Source organism: Pinus tabuliformis, chromosome 7, assembly GCF_031772625.1.
Source record: "Pinus tabuliformis cultivar Carrire ecotype Pingquan chromosome 7, CPIR1, whole genome shotgun sequence".
In the NCBI taxonomy this organism is placed as follows: Eukaryota; Viridiplantae; Streptophyta; class Pinopsida; order Pinales; family Pinaceae; genus Pinus; species Pinus tabuliformis.
Window position 1 is genome coordinate 1,704,603,621 of NC_142293.1, and position 15,859 is coordinate 1,704,619,479.

Below are 15,859 nucleotides of genomic sequence, written 5' to 3' on the forward strand. Positions count from 1 at the left end.
TTACACCCGAAGTTTGTGGCTCTTCATCTTCTGATTCCTCCTTTGTTGTAGAATCTGATTGTTCATCCTTTAGCTCAAACTCTATCTTCTCAGGTTTCTTTCATTGAAATTCATGTTTATTAACATCTTTCACCTATATGAACACTACATCTCGGCTGTACACAACCTTCCTTGTTGCTGGGTTCCAAAGCTTATAACCCTTTAAACCATCCTTATACCCAATAAAGATGCATTTTTCAGATTTACTATCCAACTTGGTTCGTTTCTCCTTTGGAGCATGTACATATGCATCACATCCAAATACCCTCAGATGTGAAAGAGAGGGTTTCTTACCAGTCCATACCTCTTGTGGAGTCTTATTCTCCAACGCTGATGAAGGTGATCTGTTGACCAGGTAACATGCTGTCTCCACCGCCTCTAGCCAGAATTCTTATCCTAACCCGGCACCACTGAGCATGCTTCTTGCCCTTTCCATCAACGTCTTGTTCATTATTTCTGCAACTCCATTTTGCTGAGGTGTATATGGAGTATTCTTCTGCCATGCTATACCATACTTCTTACAGAATTCTTCAAATTCCTTACTGCAAAACTCTCCAGCGTTATTTGTCCTCAGCACCTTTATCTTTTTCTCTGTCTGGTTTTCCACTAGAGCCTTAAATTCTTTAAACCTGTCAAAGACTTCAGATTTCTTCTTAAGGAAATATATCCATGTATTCTTTGAGAAGTCATCTATAAATGATACATAGTACACAGACTTACCCAGTGATGGAACCTTCATAGGTCCAAACACATCACTGTGCACAAGCTCTAATATTTGTTTCACCCTCTTACTACAAGAGGGGAAACTCACCTGGTTCTGCTTCCCATATACACAATTTTCACAGAAATCAAAATCCCGAGAGCTATTACTCATACCTTCTACCATACCTTTACCATGAAGTATTCAAAGGCCCTTCTCTCCAATATGTCCAAGCCTTTGATGCCACAACATGGTCTTCTCCTCCAGAGACCACTAGATTTTCTGCTCCACTTTCAGGAACCACAAAATTGTTGCACCCATCAACAACCGTGCTACCTTGCAGCTTGTACAGAGTTCCAGTCCAAACTCCCCACATCAATACCAGTGCTCCCCAAACCATCTTGCCAGTATCCTTCTCGAACACTATTTTTACTCCTGTATCATCCAGCTTTCTTACAAAAATCAGATTTTTGGCCAATGCAGGAATATGTAGAACACCCAGAAGTGTTCTAACCCTTCCACCTTACAACTTCAACTTTACTTTTCCACGACTAATGATTCTAGCCTTCCTGTCATCCCCCAAGAAAACATCACCACCATCATATTTCTCATACTCGCAGAACCACTCTCTATGGGGAGTGAAGTGAAAGGATGCACCTGAGTCAATCAACCATGCCTCATGATCTACATGTGTACTTGAAGAAGCCAAGTACATATCCCCACCTTCATCTAAGGTGGTTTTCGCCTCTGCAGAAGGAGCATCATCAAATCCCTTTCCTTTATCAGGAGCTTTAGATTTACAGTTCCTTTTGAAGTGCCCTTCCTTTCCGCATTTCTAGCACACCACCTTTACAGGTTTTCCTAGAGATTTAGATCTCCCTCTAGATTTAGATCTCCCACTCGATGACTTATTTTTGTTTCTTTTCTGGGACCGTCCTCGTACAGACAAGGCATCACCATTCTGGCTCTCCATATTTTTCCGTCTCATCTCCTCCGTCAGCAAGGATGAGACTATTTCATCAAAATGCAAGGCAGTTGCATTGCTACCTATTGCAATAACCAAACTATCCCACGAATTTGGTAGAGAACACAACAAACTAATGCACTTATCTTCATCTGAAATTTTGATATCAACAGATGCTAACTGACTTACCACAGTATTAAACGCATTCATATGCTCTGTCACCAAGTCTCCATCTTTCATCCTCAAGTTATACAACTTTTTTCGCAGGAACAGTTTATTCACCAGACTCTTAGATTGGTAGAAAGTCCCTAACTTGTCCCACAAAGCCTTCACCGTAGCTTCCCCTGATACATTCAACAATACTGAATCTGAGACACACAATCGTATTGTGCTCTTTTCCTTCTGATCCAACTTCTTCCATTCTTCATCGGTCACTCCCGTTGGTTTAGTACCCGGATCTACCGTGATCCACTGATCTTTATCCACCAATAGATCCTCCATCTTGAGTTTCCACAACTCAAAACTCTGACCATTAAACTTCTCGATCTCTATCTTTCCACTACTCGCCAACTTCTTTCACCACCAGAATCAATCTCGCAGATCTCCCATTGAACATGGTCTACCACAGGCCCGAGCAAAACCCCTCAGCAACAAAGGCGTCCCCTTGAAGCCAAAACAACTCTGATACCAAATGTAGGTTTTAACCCCGTATAGAAATTACCTGCATACGAATTCTAAAACATAGAAAATGCGAGAGCATAACTCATAAAACACATATACACAGAGATTTTCCCCTGGATCCCAAAACCGGGACTACTAGCTTGATTTTTCATTATATTCCTTTCAATGTTACAATACATATATACATGCCGAAGCATCCAATACCAAGGATTGAAAACCATCACGTCCAAAACCATGGACCGAAAATCCATAGGTAGGTTCACCCAACCTAATATAGAGTCCAAATTTTTTTTTCCCAGGGAGCTGCCTCGGACCCCGTAGAGGGGGGCTACCCGCCCCTCTCAAACCCCCCAGATAGGGGGGGCTGCCGCCCCCCCGCTGCGCAATCGGTGCAACGAAGGGGGGGCTCCGCCCCCCCTCTAGCCCCCTAGTTCACTACGTGGGTTAGTCATGGAAAGAATATAACACAACCCAACATAATCAATTTCATTTTGTCAGGGAGAAAGTGCAATCTAAAGAAATTCATCTGGAATATTGTAATACATGTGATAATGTTGCAGACATTTTCACTAAGCCTCTTGGAAAAGTTAAGTTTCAAATGTTTAGGGGGATGTTAGGGATATATGTGAACCCATTCTCCATTAAGGGGGAGTGTTGAAGATAATGGAGAATATCCTAGAATAGGTAGAGTTGGTTCATGTAACCTCAGGATAGGAATTAGTTTCTATTTTTTAGGATGTTGTTCTAACTTCCCTAAAACCATGTAGTCTATTTAATGTGTAATGTGCATGAACAATGTAGAGCGTTCTGCAGAGCTAGACTCTCCTGGTTCAGACTCTCTTTCGTAGAGCTGACCAATGGGTTTTATTTCTTTAATACAAACATTACCATTTTTTATCACAGTGTTGGATCAACTTGGTGTGAAGGGATCGACGTTGTGAGAATCTAAGATCGTTGTTGAGGAGGAGGCGTATTTGTTCTGATTGTGTTCAGATTGCACCTGTTGTTATTTATTTAATTAGAGAGTCGTCAATTCCTGAATGGTTTTTGATCTGCTTGTAGAGCTAAAGAATTTATCTGTGTACAGATCTGCGTGTGGCATTAATTTGGAGAGGTGATCTATGTATCATTGATCTACACAGTATCAAACTTTATGACATTGAAATTTAAACAATATCAAACTTTATGACGTTTAAATTTAAATAGTATCAAACTTTATGACATCAAAAATCAACTGGTTCTTCATATATTACGGCATACAGCATCTCAGGCAGTAGTCCTGTCCTCGTGTTTTTCTGCTATATATATGCTTTCTTCACAACACCTTTTCAAAGCTAGAAGTTGCTTTAGGAAGCTCTGCTCTTCACTATATTGGGAACATCTCGGCAGTGCAAGTGTCATTGTTTGCAGCAAAGGGGCACTTCTGAGCAGGCAACCTATCAGCGAAATTTCCTCCTCATCAAATCTTGATACCTTTATGTGTGCCTTCTTCAGACTTTTGAGTGAAAATCTCCATTTTGATGCCTCTGGTCTTGCTGTGTCATCCTGCAATAAATCTCCCTATTAAATAAAATTATGGTGTTTAAACACTCTAAAATGGATGCTAAAAGTGAGACAATTACTAACCTTAAACTATTCACATTCTATTGAGAGTTCTTCAAGGGAGACAAAACTTTCAAGAACTTCAAGAAAATCTACTTGTCCAGTGAACCCACAAAAAGAAACTTTTTTCAACGAGTTTGTAGTAGAAAGGCCTTTAAGTAAATTAAGTTCCATGGTGGACAAATGCAAAGACCCACAAGACTTGAGCTCCAACATTGACATCCTGGGACAATCGTGCACTGTAAAATTCACTAGCTTTGGGCAGTTCACTCTCACCCAGGTTAATATTTAGACACTTGAGATTGACTGCAAAATTTTTCACATTGCTCAGCCCTACACAGTCTTGAATCGTCAAGTTTTCAAGAAGAAGAAGATGGTCAAGTATATCATCATTTGTGTCGATCAATGATAGAGAACAGGTTACAAGACATCTCAAACCCCTGAAGTAAGGGGGAAGCCAGGTGAAGAAGAGTAACTCGAGCTTCAATAATGTGAGGCATTTGCAAGAAAATAGAGAAGTTGGAACATCTAGGAAAATGCCAATTTCAAGAGCAATATGTTTCACTCTTTTTAAAGATGCGGATTGAACCCATCTCTGTAAACATTTACCAATTTTCCCTCTATCAAGATCACCCATGGAAAGTGAAAGTTCAAAACTTTCAAGCTGAGCGGAATGAAAGAACAAAACATAATCAATTCCCTGTTGGTTTGTTTCTCCATCATGAAAAAAGCTCGAGAAGGTAAATTTGAGATGAGATAATAAAGTGCAAAGGTATCTCCATCTACTGGATAGCAAAGAACAACGCGTTGCATCTCTTAAAGAAAGTTTTGAGAGAATGTGAGAAGAGAGAATGTTGTCTGGTAAAGCGCTCAATCTGTCCCTTGCCATTGCCATTGATGATGATGTAGTTCTTAGAGATGAAACGGTAGAATTGGATGTAATACAAAATGTAGAGGAGCATAGCACAAGTACTGCGCGTAAGTTGAAATTCTACGGCTACCAAGCCACTTTAAGGACCCACTGTGTACGACAACATCAGTTGATGTGCCACCAAAATTAACAATAAATGAATTATTTCTTTGTTGGTACATACATTTATGGTTCATTGAAACACTAAATGAATTAATACGGAAATATCAGTTGATGTGTGCCAAATTTAGTTGATTCATTTTAACAATAATTGAATTTTTTTCTTTGTTGGTACATACATTTATGGTTCATTGAAACACTAATGAATTACTCCTATGTTGCTACATACATTTATAGTATTTGTACACTTAAGCCAAACCAGGATTTGAAGGTGGAGTGTAGTTAAGGTAGGGCAGTTAAATGGCTAACAATTTGCATTTATTTCGTTATCTTCCACCGATTTCTGTCATTTACACTTGTGGGACTCCATCATTCGAAACGGTATACATTTCCACCTCCATTTGAATCACGATCACTGACGTGGATACAAGCGTGCATCCATTGGTGTACCTACAATGATTGTAAAGTGAGGGACTTGAACTTAGAGAGTATTAAATTAGAATTGCTTCAAATAGGGTTACTAAATTGGGAAAAATTTATTTTGGTTTTGATAATAATCATATTAAATTTATTATTGGCTTTTTGTTTGGTAATTATATGTATGGTGGAGCAGCAAACTAAAAAGGCACACATGTAATATAGCTAAAAAATAATTTGAAATTTCCATAGTCTATATTTTATATTAGAAAAGAAATTGTTCAGTGAATCTTTATATAAGAAAGCATAATGCCTTTGTTATATTTTTAGCAAAAAAATTTAAAATATTGTCTTAGTGGACAGTTAAATGTTCATGTAGAAATAAACGATGGAAAAGTCATCTTTAGACAAATTTGTGATAAATCTGTTGCAAGCAGCGAAAACAATGTTTTACATTCGTTGTGAAGAGAATTCACATGTCAAAAATAACTCACTACTTGCAAATAAAAAAACATAGCCATAAATATACTTATGTTCCTTATGAGTACCCAATGAATTCTCTTAATGAGTCAGTGCCATAGAAGAAGTTTACAACAACAATTCAGATCAAAAAGTTAAATATTTAAGCTAATAAGTAGCCTTTTAGCGATTTTCTACCACCTGAGCGTTAAACCATAACTGAAAAGATTTAAACCAATATATGGCCTAGTGAAAAATCTTGGCTTTACAATAGTTTCATCTAGGTGCTCCCCCACCTTTTTTAACAACAAATGTATAGTAACGTATGATACCTGCCATACTCTAGAATTGGTCAATCTCCTCGACATACAAGAAATCAAATTTGGTGTCGTATAGCCATTTGCTTCTTTTGTACATTGTCTTCTCACTCATTTCCCCATACAACCCATTTGCAAAATATCATGAAATTTATTTCTTTGAAGAAGCATATATCAATTCTAGACAATATATTAGTTCCTAATAACAATATCTATGTAAAAGATACCAGAACATGCTTTCACTCATGGCATGCCAAACAGTCGAGTGATCTACTTGGACTTCCTAATAAGTTCAGCTAAAGAAGTTGCAGTGAACTAACGAGATGCAATGTATCCTTTGTACTCTGAAAATCAAACCTAGATTAGCTTTAAAAATAATATATTATCAAAATTATGAGAGTCTTTAGTGAGAAAAAATGAACCGTGACTTGGGAATGTACAAAGGAAAGATAATTGGCATGAGGATTTGCTACTTGGAATATTTGTTATTTTTTAGATGTTAGATTGAAGTGTTTCCGTGTACATGTCGGTTTTGATCTTAATGTTTTATATTTCAACTATATTGCGGTAATAAATGTCGAAACAAAACACTTTGTATGGAGAAGTTTGCATTGGTACTCCTAGATATACCACCTTTTATCCTACGATAGTATGGATGTTATGTAGTGATTGGTAATTCAGGCAACCTTTTAAAAACAAAGTTTGGAAAAGAGATTGATGGTTTTGATGATTTCGTACGAGGGAATGGAGCTTCTAGAAAGGTTAATGTGCTTAAAATCATGTCTCTATGCTTCATTTCAATTTTCCTTCATGATATTTTCCATTCAGACTAAGAATAAATTATTAGAATGAAGGGTTAAATTGTGATGAAATCCTCTAGTATTCTCTATCTGGTGAACTTTTATATCCAGTCACATTCTATGTCTTCTGCAAATTTAGAATTATTCACAATGTGTGGGGAAGAAAAGTATATTTCAGCTTCTCAATAGGGGATCAACCAAGGCCCTTGATAAAGTTGCAAAATTGGATGGTAGTGTTTTATATTCTATATTTCATATCGATTTCATGCCATTCAAATACAATCTTAACATATCATACAAATGAAGACAATTCCATTATTCTAATAATACGACAAGTTTATCTTTTTTGCACAAACTGGGAAAGTTCTAATTATTAAAACTACCATCCATGACATTATGAGTAAAATGATTCAGGTAGGTAATTGACCTCAACTTAACATATTTCTTTGAAAAATATTATTATAGGATACTAACTAACTTCAAAATTTTCATCTAGCCTTTCCTCTCTGGCTTCACATGCCTCGAATGCCACTTAAGTTGCTTATACTCTTCACTAATATGGGATCTCGGTGAAGGCAGGAAGTTCCAATTCAAAATCCTGTGTATTTGATGTTAGGCACATCTTTTGGATCTTCAGCCAAAGTCACAGTAGTCAAAGCACTTGAGTTTTCTCTCCCTATATGTGATTTTGTTGACATTTATGGATTTACAGTGGACCCTGGTTACACATTATGGTAATGCTTGCAAACTAGATAGAGCTAACTAGAAATTGCACCAAATGTTGCAAAGGAAATGTCGTAATGCATAAATTGGAGAAGAATCCCACCATATAAAACATCATTCAACAAATGGAGCCCCGAGGTAAGTATGTGCTATGTTTGCTTTGTAAAATTGATCTTCCCATTGAACCACCATGCCTGAGTGCTGATTGTTCAATACCATCCTCTTAACACATAGGTTTTCTACCCTGATGGTGGCCAATTCTTGCACATTCATCAAAAAATTGCCATATCCATCTATATCAACAGCATTCACCCTTAGATTGGCGCTTTCTAGGCTAGCTGAAATATATACATTAAGAGTTGCAGTTACCTTTGGCATGTCTAATGCACTAAAGGCTAACAACAAGTAATTCTGATTCTAACCATATTATACTATTGATTTGGGATTCAATTATGTTATTTCAATCTGAAACTATTTGGGCTATGTTTAAGAGGCATCCCTCTAATCTACCCAATTTACTTGATTGTTATTATACCACCTTTATCTGATCGAAAATAGTCAAGGTCAACTCATGAAATTGTTCTTCAAATGAACCAACATTGGCTTGTAGGAGTCCTAGTTTCTTTAAATCTCCAATAAAGACATGGATTCATGGATTCTTCCTAAAATTGCCTTCATGGCTGCCCTCTTCATGTAGGGAAAATATAAGGGAAATCCTTATATTTCTCATTCACATTCACTATCATATGTTCATATTCATGCACTTGATCTATTATATAATCTTAAACATGATATTCACTTTGCTCCCCAAAGGATTATGCTAGACTATTCTCAGCATCACTAGAAGACGAATGAGAACCTAACTCTTTATAATCACGTATCTTTGTATAAGCACATACTATAATTTATTCAAGAAGAAAGCACTACCCCATGCTTATAAGAGGGACATCTTCTCCCTCAATATTTGCAACTACATGCCTCATCACATGCTCTTATGGGTGATTTGGATTAAAGAGCTACTAATGACAACAAGCAAAATTAACTTGGATTGTGTATCTTTTTTTATTGGTATAACTACACATCGAAACCACAAGTGAAGTGTGGCATGGTGTAATAATATTCTCACAAACGTTGATTAAATAATTTACATTTTCAACTATAGTACATTAGAATGCATCACCAAAGGAGAATCCTACACGGAGCATATGCAGATATCAGAAAAATGGAAATCACACATGAATCCCTCACATTATCAAATTTATGCAGATGGTGACTAAAATGCTCAAAGAATAAGACCAATGATGCAGGGCTGTGGCTAAGTGCAGGTGTGGGTGTTGATGTAACTAGTTTGATATTTTAAAAATTATAAATATAAAGGTGAAAAAAAATTCTTTGTACAAGTGCGGTTGATGGGGGGAGCATAAGAAGCACCATGCAACTATATATAAAATATTTCTATAAAATGCACTTGGGACATTTTTCTTCTAATAAACCTACATTCCCAAGTTGATGTAGAACACTAATTACGGAATAAGATGACCACTCAAAGGAAGAGGGAGGATTTCCAATCATATTGATATGAAAACAAAACAAAATTGCAACGACTGTGACATGACTGCATGAGAAGAAAGTACTAACAACCAAACTAATGTTGATTCTTGCTACAAGTAGTGTTCTAACTAATGGAATTACACCATGGAATTTTTTGTTTTATTGAGGCTTTAAATCTCTTTCTCTATATTCATATATTTGTAGATAGAACCCTTTTGAAATCATATACCACAACAACGTCTAAAGTCCTAGTAATAATATCATGCACTGAAACATAAAAGGGATTTAAGTTTGACTTACTTATGTGACAATGCCTTCCACAATTCCATACCCTAAAGGCTTGCAACTTCACTACTCTTCTAGCACATTTCCAATGTCTCTTTCAATAATGGGTTCCTCATAATGATTTGAAAAACAATAGTTAGAATTAAAATGACTAGGTATCCCTTTGGTTGGAGAGCCCTATTACTTCATGAAAACTTCAAGAACATGTGACATTTCAAGCTCGGGAAATTCAAAAATCTTAGTTTTACCAGGTCAAACAAGGTGACATGCCTTCTAAATATTCCTTTAATACATTTCTATAAAGCTAGAAATAAACCAAAAAGTAGAAAAGAAATATCTAGCAAGAGTAAAAGGAAAGGATGATAAAGTTGTCTCTTTCAATAATGGGTATTGTTAGCTTTGCTACATACTTCAGCATTTGAGGGTCAAAGACAGCTTGGCCGTGTTGTTTGTGCCTAAAGAAAGCTCGCATCAGTCATTCTTCTCCTGCTCCTTCACTCCGTTCATACTCTCACAACCCCCACCATCTACGTTCTTTCCTCCAAAACCTGGAATAAGCCCTACTTTTCCAAGCCCTAAGTGCAAAACCTAAGCCCCCGTAAAACCACAGTCAGGTGACCCTGCACTCCCATAGTCCATCACCACCTTTTGATCGCAGTCGTTGATCACCGCAACTTGATCTAACGGTCCCCGCTGCATTCAATGGACAATCCACCCATTTATTTCTTCCACCATTCGATCATTTACTGCGCAATCCAACGACATTCGCTTCTCTCGCGCCCATGAACTAGTCACTCATTAACTCACGATAAAGTGGTTTCCATCCCATCCTGTCTGCCACGCGTCATTGTCTGGGTGGAATCATGCACCTTTGTACGATTACCGCTTAAGCTCCAATGGTGGTGTGATCAATACCACTTACCACCCATTCGCCCGTCCCCGCTCGTTATCTCCCATGTATCTTTTCCGACCGGTGGCCGTCAGATCTGTCCGTTGGAGATCTGACGACTCACGTTTGTTTGATCCCGCTTCTTCCCAATGTCTCCCGCCAAGAGATCTCTGTCGTTGATCCGCTCAATCTCACGGCTGATCTTCCTCCTCCATTCATCCCCCATGCATTTTTCATGTCTTTGACCTGTACCATGCATCCGAAGGACGAAGGTGTCCAGTGTTCGGTACTCTGCGCAGTGACTCCTCAACAACTGCATTCAAGAGCAGGAAGACCGAAAATGAGAAGGACGTGCCTCGAGCAAATCACAGTATTTATCAGTTATGGAACTTCTTCCATACAACACTCCACCTGTTCAAGAAGGACAACATAGCATCTGAGAAGATCAAATTCATTCACGGCAGCAAGCAATTGCATTTAAAAGCTCCATCAGGCAGTAAAAGTGGTTGGTGGTCAATTATGACCTCCCCATACTTAGAATGGTCGAGTGCCTTTGTAATTAAACTCTATATATACCCAAAAAACAGATGTAATCAGGGTTGATGGTTGTTGTTTTGATGTAAGGTTCAACTTCTGGAGACTGTAACTACTTTGATACTTGCAACGTCTCGTCTTCATTTTCAGCTAATACAAGCTTCTTTTGTTGTTAATTGCTTACTTTCCATTTCTATTCTTTTCTAGGCTGTGCTTGATGTGCATTTTCCTGAACTCTTGATATTTGGCATTAGAGGAGCTGTCATCCTACCTCTATGTTATAATCTTGTATGTATCACGGAATGTATTGATCAGGTTTCTTTTCACTTAGTGACAGAGAGCTGTCATCCTGTTTGTGCACTAGGGAATTAGATTTGCAGACCTTTTTACTGGTTGTAGCTGGCCATCACATGGTCTTGTGCATCTGCTGGTGTGGTCAGTATTTTCCATAGTCACCTAATCCTTAAAACTGTGAGTAATTGGTGGTCTAAAGCCTTGTAGCCTGGGGGTGTTCACACATGTCTGGAGTTAAGCATAGTAGAAGTGGTTATCTGACTTGAACAAGAATCATTCCTTCCATTCATCCATTTCCAACATTAAGTTGAGTTTGTAATGTTCCCAAGCATCTCTGAGATACAACCTAGGGGAGTTTCTTGGGGTGATAACATAAATTGGCGTCGTTTCTAGGGAGAGGAGATTGAAGCTCAGCTTCCCTGGGAGAACGACACAGTTCCAGCTTTGATGATAGACAAAGTCTGGACACATTTCTAGTTGTAATCATCTATCTGGCGACTCTATTGGAGGAAGACCAACCTTTGGCAACTCCACATTACAGTTCTGGCACAGTTTGTGAGGCATACTCAGAGAAATCCTCAGAAATCACCAGCTGACCCAGTGCCTGACCCTGAGAAGATCGTTAAGCAGAAGAAAACATCGTAGAAAGGAGCATCAGGATCAGGTAAGCCCAAGAAATCTTATGTATCTCTGCAAGAGAAAGTTATAGTTGAGATTATACAATTTGAAGATCTAGAGCCTAGCACTACTACTGAAGAATTACCTTCAGAGATTCATAAAGCTTCTTGTTTATCTAGTTCCCCTTTGAATCTCAGTCCAAAGCAAGCTTCCCATACAGTCCATCATATTCCCTTGTCTCTATCATCCATTGCATTCTTCCCCACCATTCAATATGCCAGTATCCTTCCACCTACCCCAGTCATGGCAGGCCAGCAAGCTCCCACAAAGATGGAAAGAATTATAGCTTCTAGATATGGACCCTTGGTCTTGCCTATTCCTTTGAATGCCATGCCTGCAGGAGAATATCAGAAATACATGCCTAAGTTTATTGGTACAGACCGAGTAATAGCTGAAGGGTACCTTGAGTCTTTTTATAGTTATGCTGATAACTTAGATATTAGTGAAGATGATGTGTGGATGAGAGTTTTTGTCCAGAGCCTTGATGGAGAGGCTAGAAAGTGGTTCAGAGAATTGACCCCTTAATCTATTGCTGACATTGAAGCCTTAGATGATGCATTTTTGAAGCACTGTGGAGATAAAAAGGACTTGCTATATTACCATACTGAGTTTGGTAACCTGAAGAGGGAAAATGGGGAATCATTGCCTGATTTTAATAAGAGATTCAATCATATGTATAGTAAGATACTAGCTGAAGTAAAGCCTACCCCCACCTCTGCCAAACTTGCCTATGCCAATTCTTTTGACTCTGATTTTTGCCTACTATTGAGAGAAAGAAGATGTGCTACCTTGGCTGATATGCAAGATGTAGCTCTAGAAGTAGAATCTAATATTATGGCTGCAGAAAAGCTCAAAAGTCATGCTGATAGAAGGAGGCAGAGAAGCGAGGCTTCTTCTTCCTCTGCTTCATCTTCAGAGCCTAAATTAGACAAGATGACTAAGATGATAGAGTCATTGACTGCTGAGATATCTAAGCTGAAGGTTGAGCAGAGCTCTGGGAAGGCTAAGCTTCCAAATACATTTGCTCCAAGAAACCCAAATCCATTCAGAAGAGAAAATGAACAATTGCAAATCATTAAGAGGGGTAAAGAAGTAAATGAAGAACAAAAGGTTAAGGCTCCTTTTCAAAACGTAGTCATGGAGGAGGAGCAGTTCGAAGAAGAGGATGAAATTTGTTGTATGGAAGATAAAGGCAGTGCTACCTTTTTGACATTGGCTACATATGAAGAGTCATTGCTGCAGGACCAAAATAGCCAAAGGTGGGACAGAGAGGCTGTTCTACAAACTGATGAGTAGCAAAGATATAATCTAAGGTCAAAAGAAAACAATGTCAAGGAGAATCCTGCCCAAAGAGCTGTTGTCCTAGAACAACCACAGAACATCAGACAGAAAAGGTCAGCAGCTGATCCAGTCATCCTCAAAGAACCATCTTAAGAGGTAAGAAATCCTGATAAGTCCCCTTCCCCTTTCAGCTTTGAATCAGAAATTCAAAAGCTAAAAATGTCTGTGCCTCTAATAGAACTGCTGAAGAGTGAAGTTTTTAGAAAGCCTATCCTTGATGCTCTTGAGCTGAAAGCCACACAAACCTTCACTGACTTTGTCAATTTGCAAGATGATAAGCTTGTAGTTGCGCTTAGTCCAATGACCAAACCTACTGATGATAATTCCCCATTATTTTATGTCTCCTTGACCATTCATGACAAAATCCTCCACAATTGCCTGCTAGACACAGGGGCCAGCCACAATCTAATGCCTAAAGTTGTCATGGAAGAGTTAGGACTTGATATCACTAGATCATACCATGATTTATTCTCATTTGATTCAAGGAAGGTAAAATTCCTAGGATTAATCAAAGACCTGGCCATTACCCTAACTCAGCTGCCCATGAAGAGTATGATGATGGATATTGTGGTAGCAGATGTCCCTCCCAAGTTTGGCATGTTGTTGTCCAGAGGGTGGATTAAGAGACTAGGTGGGACATTATAGAATGACTTATCTTATGCCACTATCCTAGTTTTTGGAGGAGAAAGCATGAGATTTTACAGATAAGCACAGCTGGCATACGTCATCAGTGATGAGAAGAATCTAATCATCCAATTTATGCTGTGGATACTGATTTTGGAGCATGTATCCTCCAAATTGAAGAATCCCGGAAAGCCTCAATGCAGATCAAGAAACCAAAGGTTCAGGTCGAGGAAGGGCAAGGAAGTCAGGTTTGGCAGATGTTCTTTAATGGAGCATGTCCCAGGGAGACTGCAGGAGCAGGAGTGGTGCTGGTATCTCTAAAACAAGAAAGCACACATCTGTCTTTTAAGCTGACATTTCAAGTCACCAACAATGTAGCAGAGTATGAGGCTCTGATATTGGGTCTTAATGCAGCTAAAGGCAGAGGGATCAGAAGCATAAAGGTGTTTGGAGATGTTGATCTTATCATTCAGCAAGTGAATAGAACATTCCAAGCAAAGCACCCAAGGCTAAAAGCATACAAAGATGAGGTATGGAGACTCAAAGATTCTTTTGATAATTTATGTATCTCATACATCCCTAGAGTCAAAAATCAGCTTATTGATTCCCTTGCTATGTCTGCTAGCATGTTCATTCCTCCCATGCCTCCCAGACTAGTTTATCAAGTCCAAATGAAATATAGACCATCCTTGCCTGACAATGTCTAGCATTGGAAAGTTTTTGAAGATGATAATGAAGTGAATAGGTTTCTGCAAGTCATTGATGAATTTTTTGAAATGCAAATTGACCAAGAGAATGAAGCCTTGGAAGAAAGCCCACAATCCCAGCTCAGAAACAAAATTGGCAAAGATAGCATTGTCCAACTTCCCAACAATCATATACCTAAGGGTCTGGTTCCATTAGAATAGTTGTTTGACCAAAATGATGTGCCTTATAAGGCTGCCCAAAAAGAAGACCAATTTGCAGTGTGTAAGCATAATATAGCGATTCCGGGTCAACCAAGATACATAAATCTGTCCACCCATCTGTCTGCTGACCAAAGTTCATAATACTGCAATTTAATGAAGCAATTTGCTGATGTCTTTGCCTGGGAATATAGTGACCTGAAAACATATGACAAAAAGATCATTCAGCATAAAATTCCTCTAGAAAAGACACCATCCCTTTCAAGCAGAAGCTGAGACCAATAAATATTTTGCTTCTTCCTCTGATTGAAAAAGAAATCAAGAAATTACTGGCTGCCAAAATCATAGTCCCCCTCAGATGTTCAAAATGGGTAGCCAATTTGGTTGGGGTGAGGGAGAAAAGTGGAGAAATTAGACTCTGTGTTGATTTCAGAAACTTAAACAAGTGCTCCAAGAAAGACAATTACCCCCTACCCAAGATGGAGCATTTGCTGCAGAAGGTCTCAGGAGCCAAAGTGATGTCTTTCCTAGATGGATTTTCAGGCTATAACCAGGTTGTTGTACATCCAGATGATCAAGAAAAGATTGTATTTACCACTCCTTGGGGCACTTTTATGTATTCCAAGATGCCTTTTGGGTTGATGAACACTGGAGCCACCTTTCAGAGAGCTATGGATGTAGCATTTGTGGGAGAGAAGGATAAGTTTGTCCTTATCTACCTTGATGATATAACAGTATACTCCAGCAGCCATCAAGGTCATTTGCGGCATTTGAAGAAGGTGTTCCTGAAGTGCAGAAGGTTTGGGATTTCAGTCAATCCTAAAAATTCACAGTTTGCTTTAGAAGAAGGCAAGCTGTTAGGGCATGTTGTCTCTGCTGCAAGTGTCCGAATTGACCCAGAGAGAGTAAGAGCAATACAGACCCTGTATGTCCCGAGATCAAAGAAGGATATCCAATCCTTTCTGGGCAAAATAAATTTTGTAAGGAGGTTTATCCCAAATTTTGCAGAACTTGTAAAGCACATTA